This window comes from Rutidosis leptorrhynchoides, chromosome 7 (assembly GCF_046630445.1).
Source record: "Rutidosis leptorrhynchoides isolate AG116_Rl617_1_P2 chromosome 7, CSIRO_AGI_Rlap_v1, whole genome shotgun sequence".
NCBI classification, from domain to species: domain Eukaryota; kingdom Viridiplantae; phylum Streptophyta; class Magnoliopsida; order Asterales; family Asteraceae; genus Rutidosis; species Rutidosis leptorrhynchoides.
The window spans coordinates 53,276,057-53,285,934 of record NC_092339.1 but is presented as its reverse complement, the minus strand read 5'-3'; the positions used below and the strand labels follow the sequence as shown (position 1 = coordinate 53,285,934).

General features: G+C 36.2%; 1 non-coding gene across 1 annotated transcript; it reads left to right on the top strand.

Moving 5' to 3' along the window:
• Positions 1-7,919: 7,919 nt before the first annotated feature.
• Positions 7,920-8,026, top strand: LOC139860984 (small nucleolar RNA R71). The gene has a single exon (XR_011763607.1). It is a non-coding gene; the product is annotated as a small nucleolar RNA R71 (small nucleolar RNA).
• The last annotated feature ends 1,852 nt before the right edge of the window (positions 8,027-9,878 follow it).

Sequence of the window (9,878 nt, the reverse complement as noted above, 5' to 3'; positions counted from 1 at the left end):
AGGGAATTGCCTGCCTATCATTCAAAAGTCTAGACACGTCTTACTGCATTTAGTGCATCGATAGTGTATAGACGAAATTCATATCTTAGCGTATCTGATAATTCCTGTCTTGACGTATCTGTAGATTTGCCTGATATATGCCGTAACATCCTTTGTAGCCTACGAAATCTTTAGTATTACATATAGATATTCTATATAGTTAGAATATCATCTGATATTCGGAAATCATTTCACATTGAAGATCCTTTCCATCCATCCAATTACCCCTTGGCGATGAACCTGAAGCACTTACCGGCGAACCTATTCGAAACATCATACTCATTCCTAGATTATCTCGTCACGATTACATAATATCCCATATCACAAATCTTGTTCATCCGCTCGCTTCGACCGCCAATCATCCCGGTGTACTAGCAGAAGTTAATGAACTACACGCTCGTGTGATGGTTTTGGAGAACCTGGTGCGAAGGTTACAAACACCGGCGGCAGCACCGGCAGCATAACCAGTACCTCCAGTAACATCAACATCGCAATCTTCGGTACCAGCATCAACATCAACAGTACCCTTATCACCCCAAACCACAACCGCGTCGTAACCTCAACATCACAATCTGTATCTCGGATATCAACCTCACACGCCTCAATAACCTCATCTGTACTTCGAGTATGATTTTCGTTCTATATATCGTTCTACATCGATTACCTTCGCTTTACGTAACGCTCTACTTCATATATTTTCGTTCGACATGGTAATTATGTAATCTCTAATGTTTTAGAGATCATGTAATCCAGTATTAACAATAAATCAAATGAGTTTAATACCTATTTGACTCATTAGATCCGTAATTACATCCGAAGAAAATATATATGCAAGTATATTTTTATAAAGATGATAATTAAAAATCCTTTCGTACAAACTGTTAATGAGGAAAATATTTTAACAGGTGGGTAGCACCCAAGAAATATTTAGATTTCACATTAATAAGTTACACTGTACATTCTTCGAATCTGATTCAACGGTCATTTATTATTCTACTTACAATCACCGATATATGAATCCGTTCACCGCAGAACAACCATTTTCATTCAAATTCCATATTTGGATTTTGACCTATCAGAATCCAACAAGTGGCATAAAGAAGAAAACATTGGACAAATTAAAAATTGATAGAAACATACGAATTAACTAATTGAAAATCTGTTAAGGATTCCACGCTAACTGTTCCGGCTAACTGTTCCCAGCTAACTGATTAACATTTAATTTATCGCAATTTACATTCTCGCACTTTTATTTATCGTCATTTAATTTCTGTTATTTACTTTTATGCATTTTTAAGTCGGGACACATGTACGCAATACGTCGGATTAATTCTGAGACAACATGGTGCATGGGTCATGATATATATTTATTTATTTTACGCACTTTAAATAACGGGACACGTATACAAGGTTTCGACCTATCATATCGACCCATCTATATATATATTTCGGAACAACCATAGACACTCTATATGTGAATGTTGGAGTTGGCTATACAGGGTTGAGGTTGATTTCAAAATATATATATGGTTTGAGTTGTGATCAATACTGAGACCGGTACACGGGTCACGATACGTATTAATTAATTCGAATATTATATATTAAATTATATATGAATATATTGGACTAGTGGACAACTGGACTATTGGACTGTTAACTTTGGACAATTAAAATAAATTAAAATGTTGATTATAACATATGAAACTAAATAATTCTTCAAGTTTGCCACTTGATTTTATCCTAAACCTCACCTGTATCTCGACAATTACAATTCGAGTTCATATCTTCCATGATTTTTGAAAATACCTCAATCGAGAAGTTGAACCGACCGCACTTCATCTACAGAAGAAAAGATCTATACACATGAAAAACTCTTGAACCCAAAGTCATAGTTTAACACGTACCGCGACGAATTCTTTAGCATTTATTAGCAAAAACAACCTTACGATTCCTTTTCAAAGTAGCCAATTTTGTCACAGCTTCAGCAGAACAACTTCGACCATTCATTCGAATAAGTCTTATTATAACTTTGATATATACGATTGGTTTTCCTCATCGTTACCGGGGAACCTTTCATACTCCGCCATGTTATCATCAGCATTTAATTATCTAAAAACACAATTCGCCCAAAAACACCTCGGATTGATAATCGACGATTCAGATATGACTGCATTAAATGCAGAGGAAACAGTAAAATTTTAGATGGCCTAAATGGCCAAAAGTTTGATGATAAATAAGGGAATGTTAGGAACGCTCGATAGAAAATTTAGTGCTGAAAAATGGATTGAGCTAACCGTGAAGGAAACAAAGAACAAATACAAGGAATGAACCTGCCTTCAAATAATGCAAATGATTCAGTGTCTGCTGAAACCGTTAGTAAGAACTCTACTCGATATTCTAAACCTTCCCGGATGATATTCTACATCATCATCTTATCTTAGATATTATAAGATATCTTCATATCTTCCGTTAAACATATTCATCATGTTTCTGGAAATATTTTCACAACTATTCTTATCTGGGATCATTTATCCCTTCGTAATATCTGCGTTACAAAGAAACTGTGTTAGTTTCTAAATTCCGAAACCTTCGAGTTTAAAATAGGAATGTTCTGAAGCAGTGTTGGGAATTGATGCATGAATTATTATAATATAATGAAACTTGATCAACTTCATTATATTACAGTAAATCATGTTAAGTTCCTAATGGAATGTGATGATTCACAGTACCGTTATCATGTGCCATGTTACACGGCTCTTACGTTCTATCAAATGTCTAAACATATCAAGAAAATAATTTTTCTTGATGACTCGGTCTTTTCCAGAATATTCTGGTAATTTGACAAGTCAAAAATCGTGCCATTACCATTTCTTCTTAGAACATTAACTATGTTCATTTCGAATTTCATACCTACAAATTTCGGACCATTGTTCGCTTGACTCGAGGACAGGAAGATATAATACCCAACAATTACTTAGAAATTACAAACCATGTATATCAATGCATATAGCAATATAAAGACACGGGAAAACTAGAAACACTATGAACACAAGAGTATAGTAGAAGTAAATAGATTCTTCTGGTGGTAGATGAAAAAGAAGAATGACAAATGTGGAAATTAAGAGTGTGTCAAGAATCGAAATTGGACGAAGCATATCGACGAATGTCTTGAAGTAGGAATTAAGGAGAAAAAAATAGAAGATGTGAGTTGTGGAAAATAAGGAAACGAAGGGGTGACTTTATAGTAAAATATCTGACAAAGAAATCAAAACAGATTGCCGCATTAAATCAAAGGAGATCCCGATCGCTGAAGAATCAAATCTTATTACGTAGGATTTTCTTTAAATCCCTTAAATCCCGGAAATCAATAGTAACTACGCCATTGGTTAAGACGAATATATTTTCACTCATCTCACTCTTTTGTGATAGCTTCACTCGTACAAATAACTCAATTACTTTAGCAATATTACACGATGTTGATAAAACCCTATTTTGTCAGCTCGTATTCGTTATAAAAAAAAACAATTTTATTGTCAACCCTGACGACCTCACTCAAATTTCGGGGACGAAATTTCTTTAACGGGTGGGTACTGTAACGACCCGGAAATTTCCGACCACATTTAAACCTTATTCTTTATATGTTTCCGACACGATAAGCAAAATCTGTAATGTTGAGTCTAGAAAGTTTGAAATCTATATTCGGATAATCAGTTACCCTTTGACCAAGCCTGACGATTCACGAACATTTATGTGTATATACGATATATACTTATTAATTGGTAACGTTAACAAAATAATTAAATGTTACTATTGCTTTTATTAAAATAAATATAGATATTAATATTAATATCAGTATTATGTATATTATTATAATATATAAATATAAAATTTGATATATTTAAATTGTTATCTTTATTAATGATATTATTATTAATTATTATTACTAATATTATCATTATTATAATTATTAGAAAATAATATAAATTACTACATTTATAATTAATAATATTATTAATATAATTTTTGTATTATTTGATAATATTAATGTCTATTATCGCTAATAGTAATTTAAATTAATTATAATTATTAGATAAATGAGATCATACGTATACTAATGGAATCAAAGTGGTTTTACATCCCATCGACTATTTTTAATTGGTACTTATTGTCTCCAAATATTCGATTCATATCATTATCATTAGTGCATATTAGGTAATAAACAGATTCGATATCTTCTATCCTTTATTTAATTTTCTGAATTACTTTGTCTGATTGAGAAATTGAGCCCACGCTTTATATTTAAATGATCACTTCAAATGATATGAAAATCATTCAATTCCTTATCATCTTACTCTTTCTCTCTTATAAACCATCACCTTCTACCATCAACCAAAATCATATTTCTCTCTATATCGTTTTTCCTATCCTATCAACCATATCTAAACCGTGATCCATCACCACACGTACCATCACTCGCTTGTGTTTCCGTTTTAGTAATCTTCGAAACCCTTCAAACAAAACCCAAATCGACCTCTTCATTATATCCTCAAATACCACAAAACCCGTCACTAGTTCCTGTGTTGGTCAAGAAAATCACAACACCCACCACATATTGAACCATCCTTGCTAACCACCTGCACGAAGTCACCCTCTCGTATTTTCTGGTTCCACTTGTTTCCTCCTTCTAATCGACACCCTTGTGCTGATTTATTATTTATTTCTGTTTCAGATCACAACCCATTATCTTAATATTATTCTCGATGAAACCTACGACATTCATTTCCATCACCTCCACGATGAATATACCCATATCACTACCACCAAGAACCACCCTTAATCACCACACCTCTCCTTCTTCTTCTCTCTTCACACTCTCTCCTCTAAAAAAAAAAAGTATGTTACTGCTATGTCACCCTTCTGTTTCTGTTTCTGTTTCTGTTCACGTTCAAGAACTCGGATTAATCTATCACCAAATGAAACAACCCTCAGGCTACTCGAACAATACATCAAGCATAATCATTATCTTAACAACCACCTTCTACTTCACTATCACCACACAATCGCCATCGCCTTATTAACATTATTCTTTCTCAATTCTTTCTTTCTCTCCTATTAAAGAATTACCAACACCGCCACCTTTGTTCTATCACACAAACCACCAGGGTTGGTCAATCGAAGCTCCTGCTACTGTGATGCGATTAGTTCTTTTATGTTGTCTGTTTCTTATTTTAATAAAGGAACGTGAGGTGGGGAAAAAGGGGGATAATGATAAATGATTAATGGTTATGATGTATAATAATAAAAGGTGACAAGAGTGGGTGGGAAGAGGGGACACGATGGAGACAGCCTTTGAATTCTACATTGTACATAAGTGTCTCCAAGTTAAACCCAAACACATACTCCATCGGTTACTGTTGGATAATAGAATAAAGAAACCAAATTTGGGCCTTTACAATTTAAATGAACTTGCAACAAATTGAATTCGTTATGGGACTTCCTAAATTAATTGGACTTATAATTTGGACCGTGTGCTTGATGGGCTGAAAGTTTAATAATGATATTCATGATATGATAGAAGTCGTGAGCAAGTGATACATGATGAGAGACATTAATGACGAGCTGATGATAGTAATTATAGTGATAATGAGAGTTGGTTGGTGTTTAAAGTTTAATGAAAAGGGTGAATGAATGAAGAAGATGGAAACTGAAAACACCTTAAAAGGATTTCAAATTCTAATTAAATCATAAAGTAAGCAATGGTTCAATGGTTCTGGGTATTGTGTGTTAAACTTGAGGTCATAGGTTCAATCCCGAGCTGAGACACAGTTTATTTTTAAGCCTTTCCCTTAAGGTTCGTGAATCCAAGGCCAACCCCACATTTGTTCAATGATGTTATATGTATTTTTACTACAAAATACAGTAAGGTGAGTATATAGTCCCTTTTAAACTCTAAATATTTTTGGGCTGAGAATACATGCGCTGTTTTTATAAATGATTTACGTTATGGACACAAGTGATTAAAAATGATATTCTGCGGATTGATGTGCTAGGTAAATTAGTTATATGTTATAATAGCATGTAAGCGCGAATCCTAAAGATAGATCTATCGGGTTTAACACCCCCATCCAGTAGGCTGCACTAGACATAAGAACTAGTGGGCGGATGTTTAGTACTTCGAGGATTATTTATACACTTGCGAGTGTACATATCCATCTTTGCGAAGATGACTTATTATATTATTGTTAAGGTTGGTTACTGAGGCCTCAACATAAGCAGAATGATTTTATACACTTGCGGGTGTATTATATTTTTATATATGAAATCTTGTGGTCCATAGTTATAACGCTGCTAGCATCAAACCTATATATCTCACCAACTTTATGTTGACTTTTTAAAGCATGTTTATTCTCAGGTACGAATTAAGTCTTCCGCTGTGCATTAGCTCATACTAAGGACCTTATTTGGAGTCGATCATCGCAATGGAACCAGATGTTGATGATTTCGTCCAGGAGGATTAGGACGGGTCGTTACATCCCGGTTCCGGATTTTCGAACGTCCTCGCGTACAATTTAATATCTTGTACTTTGCGTTTTGAATCTTGTACTCTTGTGATTTCGAGACGTTTCTTATCAATAATTGGAACCTTTTTGATTGTCTTTTGTACTTTTGAGCTTTTTGGTCGTTTGCCTCTTCAATTCGTCGAATCTGTCTTTTGTCTTCACCTTTTATTATACAAACGAATATCACTTGTAAATAGAACAATTGCAACTAAAAGCTTGTCTTTCTTGAGGAATAATGCTATGAAATATATGTTCGTTTTTAGCATTATCAGAAGCCTTCAGATATATCTCTTCTGGTTGGGAACTTTGGACATGGTGTCTAGGAATCTGCCATCAAGTTCGAAGGAATCAAGCTTGGATAGTTCTTCTTGTAGCCTTCCAGGATAGGGTACACGAACTGGAGTTTCAGGGGTCAGCTTCTGAGTATATGTTGATTTGTTCTTGAGCCTAGTTGACCTTCTCCGTGGTTCTTCCTCTGGGATTACAGAATCCATTTGTTTTGCTTCTTCTATGTGGGGGTTCTGGATAGTATTACTTGGCAATCTTCCATGCGGTCGGATTTCAAGGCGTTGTGATAACTGTCCGAGCTGCGTTTCCAAAATTTTGAGCAGAGCCAATTGATTTCTGATTAGTATTTCCGTCTGATCTTGTCTGGTTGCAGTTCTCTGATTTAACTGTTGTTGTCCTTAGATGAACTGAGTTAACTGATCATCAGCTCCGAGAGTGGGGTTAGTTGCTTTTGTAATCTGGGTGGTAGGGGAATTCTCCTCAACTGGGGGACCAGTGAGTGGAAGTGGTTGATCGTAGGTCAATTGAGATTTTTGGGATGGATAAGGTGGATAGCGATAACGAAAAGGTTGATTGCTTCACTGAAATTGATTAACCCTTGGTGGTTGATTGAATCCGGGATTTGGTTGACGAGCTGGGTATTGAACGTAACAGACTGAACCGTCAGGGTTTTCATACTCAACTTGATAGTCTTCAGTAGGTTGCGGGTTGGTACAATTAACACAAGCCTGAGCTTGGTTAACCTGCTGCGGCTGCGTCTTCAATTCTCCGATTTGCTTTGCAAGAGATTCCATCTTATCTGTGAGGGATTTGATGGCCTCCGTCTGATTGTTAAGTGCAGAGAGTGGGGCAGATGATGAAGTTGTTTCACTACTGTTCCAGTCATGATGATGCATCGTCATGTTCTCGAGCAATTCCCATGCTTCATCTGCGGTTTGATTCATCAGATTCCCTTGAGCTGCTGCATCGATCGTCATCCTATGATTTACCGTATGACCATTGTAGAAAGTACATATTTGGGCTGACCGTTCTAGTTGGTGATTAGGGCATTTCTTCAGCAGGGTTTTGAAACGCTCCCATGCAGTGTAAAGAGATTCATCATAACTTTGTTTGAAGTTAATGATGTCATTCTTTAGTTTGGTTTGTTTAGAAGGAGGGAAATATTTGGTTAGGAATTTAGTTGCCATCTCCGTCCATGACGTGATGGAATCTTTTTCCAGTCCTTCAAACCAAGTTTGAGCATGATGAGTGAGAGAATAGGGGAACAAGTATAGCCGGGCTATATCTTGTCCTATCCCTGGCTGTTTGTAGGAGTTCGAAAGAGATATGAATTTATCAAGGTGAGAATTAGGATCGTCATTCGGTAATCCATGAAACTGACAGCTATTCTAAATGAGCTGGATGATGTGATGTTTTAACTCGAATGAGTGTCCTTGAATCTCTGGAAATCTGATTGGTCCTCCTCGACCTTCAATCGAGGGTTTTGTATTTTCTGCTAAAGTAACGCGTAACGCCATTTGGTTTCTGAATCGTGCTTCCTTGCGTGCTTTAGAGATTATTTTGTCTGGATCAGGTACGAATAACAATGGCCCTGGTCTAGATCGGGTTTGGGTCATACACTAGGTATGCCTTTTTATTTTTAATTTTTCGCAAATAAGCTAAATTATAATAAGCTAAACCAATCTGATTCTAAGGTAATCTAAATTAATCTAAGGCAATCTAAGGTAATCTAATCTAATCTATTCTAAGGTAAACTAAAGTAATCTAAAGTAATCTAATTAATTAACTAACTATCCTATGGTGGAATATGTTTTTGGTTCTAACTACTGATTCCCTGGTATTTCGGTAACAAAGCTTCGCACAAACTATTCAACAAACCAAGTGGCCATGCCGACTACGGAGAGGCAGGATCCTTTTGGTCCCAATATAATTGGCGACTGTTCGGAAAATCCAATAACCAAGTCCGTGTATAATTGTCTTTCTTAGACACCACTAAATGCTTGTGAATAAGTTTGATAGAAAATAGTATTGCCTGATAACAGTTCCCCGGCAGCGGCGCCAAAAACTAGTCACTCTCCTGATATGGCCAAAACAGACGGTTTTTATTTGCGCGGTGTCGTTAGGCTGCAGCTTGCCAGGATCAGCCACTCGTGGGAGAGGGTACTTGTTTTAAATTTATATTTAGCGGGGCCTAAATCTTACTACTCCTTATAAGTAAGGGAAGTATGACCTAGAGTCGTATTTTAGAGATATCAATAACATCGAACCTATATTGTAACCTAAGATAGTTAGGGAGTAGTGAATATTTATTTTAGGATTTTCTAATTTATAAGATAGATAAAGTAAATGCGATAAAATTTGTAATTCAGATAAGGTTAAAGTAAGTGCGTACTATGACTTCATCAGTTATTATGCCGAGATTATGGAATGCTGGCTCATGAATAGGCAGAGGCCCTGCATTAATTACACTGGTCCTAAACGCCCCTGTCATAAGACATGTCACTGGGTACTGTGTTAGGCTTGAAGATTCTGAATAGACAGCAACGTCCCTTACCCCCGACGCCCGTGCAGTCTGACTACAGGCATACACGTTCAGACGGCTCATCCAATTGAGCGACTCGGTTGGGTGACGTATTAACATTCCAAAATGGTCTAAACTTTCTTAAGCATAATAGAATACATGGTGTACCATATTCGAGAGACGTGATGTGCTTCAATGCTTTCGTTAATGATTGGTAAAAGATAGTTAGGCCCTTAAAAGAGTTCAACCATAAAGAACACCATGGCCAAGTCAAGTCTGACTTCCATGAACACGTTCGGTTATCCTAACGGTCCAATCCTTTATGTGTCTAAACAAACAGTTCCTTAATTAACTAAGAATCCCTCAAGCGGGGTGCAATGCTTGATACCGCATTATGGTGCAGTGTACTGGTCAACACTAACCGTGTTCCATGGCCTTACTTAGCAGAGGTACAGTTTACAACAACCGAT